Raw genomic sequence first — 3142 nt, 5'->3', positions numbered from 1 at the left:
AGGTGGACTTTCTCAATTTGTTTATTGTTCTGGTGGCCCCATATTTCTGCTGCATACAATAATGATGGAACGATCTGTGTATCGAACAACTTAAAGAATACAGCGCACGAATGACACCCATTGGTTTTAAGGGCCTTGAGAATTTCAAGAGTGCCTTTCTTCGCCCTGCATACGAAGTCCTCAGTACCAATATTATAACTTAGCATTGTTGAAAAGTTTAGTCCCAGGTACTTGTATTTTCCAACAACCTCCACTTTCTCATTTCCCAAGGTCCATTTTTCCCTTGCTGACAGGTGGCCACCTTTGCGAAAAACTACCACCTTGGTCTTTTCAGTGTTTACTTTTAGTCCTAGTCTTTGGGAGGACTCGAAGAGAAGGTTTAACTGGTTCTGTAGTCCCCATACTGTGGAGGACAACAACGCCAGGCTTAGCCTATATAATCTCCCAGCCTGGGCTTTTAACATGTACAGAGAACAATGGTAAACGTAAAAGAAAAGAGAGGTGGGTTCGGGAGTGTACTGGGTTACAAATACGGGGATGGGGCCGGTGGGGTACGAGGAAGACCTAGACAGAGACAGAGAGAGTTGGAGCAGCTGAGCAATAACTGTCGACTTTTTAGGTCAAAGAAAAATGTATTTTGGTTTAGGGTAAACCGACCCTATGTTTTCCAGCCGACCCCAAAACTTTTTTTTTCATTTCTCAACAAAAAATCCAGCCAAAACAACCTTTGGCACATTTTGCGAACCACACCGAGACAGTTTATTTTTATTTTTAAAAAGCCGACTAACCGACCCTATTTGTTTGGTCACGTTACCCTAAACCAACATATATTTTTGTTTGGCCTTAACAGCAACACACCAGAGTAAATAACTCACTTCTTTGTTAGGCAAAACAACACATCGCACAAAAGTAACTCACTTCTTAGCTGGGTGAAACAAAACTAGCAATTACTTTTAGATATTTGGTCGTGGTGGTAGTGAAATAATATCGTAATTGGCACTTACATCGATTTGCTGAATTAATTAACTTAAAAATGCCCACGCTGCAAAGTGTGCAGTAAAGCTTTTGATTATGGGTATGTGTTCAAGTGTGTGTACATATGCATGTGAAAGCCTTGACAGATCTGTGTCGGTGTACTTGATCGTGTAGACGGGATCGAAGGACGGTGTCTTTGGGATCTCCCATGCCACAAACCAGATTGCAATGAACAGGAATCAGCATGCACGGATCGCGCAAACTGAAAGTCTCTGCGTGAGAATTATAATATATAAAGAATGAATGAAAATGCAAAACATTTCTAACGCGTGTATATCCAGGGTTACACCCTGCTCAAAGCGCTGTACGGTCATTGGGCAAAAACCAACAACAACAAACAGGCCCCCACTTCAAGTTATGTGTGTTCCAATGGTCGTCGTATAGCACAGATTACGCATACAAGTGATATTGGACTTATGTGAACCATACGATGCATTGAATTTGCATCAAACAGTTTTGACAAAAACAGGTGTCCATTCGTACCACTTTCATCAAATTGTTTCCGTTCGTACGCGTTATATACTAGCGGGAAAAAGTTAAGGACGGTTCACACACGCAATCACAGCAAAAGAACGAATGAACATATCGTACGGAAATTTGGAACACGTTTACTTCAGTCAATGTGCAACGCAACTGCAAAATTTGGGTTTATTTCATCGAGCCGATTCGGTTATTCATGTCCACAAACAGCAGAGGGGTCACAAATAAACATAACAAGTCTTTCATGAGGTCAATAATGGGTGTGTCCGCCACGTTTGCGCTCAAGTTCACCACACCTTGACCGCATAGAGTTCATAAGCTTCGTGAAAAAGGCCTGTGGAATGGCCTGCCACTCCTGTTGGAGCATCTGCAGCAGGTTTCTGGGAGGCTGGTGGTTGGCCCTCACCTGCCTGTCCAGTTCGTCCCATACATGCTCTATGGGGTTCATGTCTGGCGAACAGGCAGGGAAATCCATCCTGACGACCCCGGTTTGCTGGATGTAGTCGTTGACAAGCCTGGCCCTGTGAGGAGTAGCATTGTCATCCTGAAACACGGCGTTTGGGCCAATCTGCTGCAGGGTCGGCAAGACAATAGGGGCGAGAATTTCGTCCCTGTAGCGTTGACCAGTGAGATTCCCGACCACATGGTACAGGGGGGTGCGTTGATGAAGGCTGAAGCCCCCCCAAACCAGGACAGAGCCCCCGCCGAAGGCCACCCTCTCATGCACTGTGTCGTCTTCATAACGCTCGCCCTCACGCCTCCAGACCTTGCGCCGGCCGTCAGAATGGTACAGGTTGAACCTGGACTCGTCACTGAATAGGACCTGAGCCCAGTCCCGGCGCGTCCATCTCAAGTGGCGGCGACTCCAGGCCAGACGAGCCCGGCGATGAGCCTGTGTCAGCAGGGGACGCACAGCAGGACGACGACTCCGCAGCCGGGCGTCATGCAGGCGGTTGCCGATGGTCCTCTCACTAACGTTGATGTTAGTGGCCTCCCGTAACTGCCCTCTGATGACCTTGCAGGTGGTGGCCCGGTGCTGCAGCGCCTGCCGTTGGATGAAACGATCTTCCCTAGGAGTAGTCTTTTTGGGGCGACCCGACCTGGGCCTCTCCTCGACATTGTTTGTCGTCTGGAACCGTTGATTCAGCCTTACAATGACTGAATGCGATACCCCAAGTTGCCTGGCCACTTCGCACTTGGATACGCCGTCGTGGAGCCAGGCAATTGCTCTTCCTCGGTTGAATGTTGTCAGCTTCCGTCTGCCAGGCATGGCGAGGAGATGGCAGCTCGCAGAAAATCGGCGGCTTATAAAGCCGAGTTCGTGATCACAATTCACACTCGAAGAATTGTCCTTGCATGTGCACAACAATTTTGCCATGTTACCTGCCTTATTCTACCCGTGCGCACGCCAAACAACAGCCTACTTTTTGGCGATTTTGCTATTTTAGTCACGTGCTGCAGCTCTGCGCCCGGGAGTCCCGTGCAGTTTTCCTGCTAACACAGCATAACCTACCCATTGGTGTGTAGCATGCGACAGCCATTTGATTTTGCTGACGAAAGAACAGGGTGTTTTAAACAAATGAAAGTCAGCGGGGAAATCAGTGGCCCGTCCCTAACTTTTTTCCGC

This window comes from Littorina saxatilis, linkage group LG1, assembly GCF_037325665.1.
Source record: "Littorina saxatilis isolate snail1 linkage group LG1, US_GU_Lsax_2.0, whole genome shotgun sequence".
Classification (NCBI taxonomy): domain Eukaryota; kingdom Metazoa; phylum Mollusca; class Gastropoda; order Littorinimorpha; family Littorinidae; genus Littorina; species Littorina saxatilis.
The sequence above is the reverse complement of the archived record's forward strand: the minus strand, read 5'-3'. Positions refer to the sequence as shown.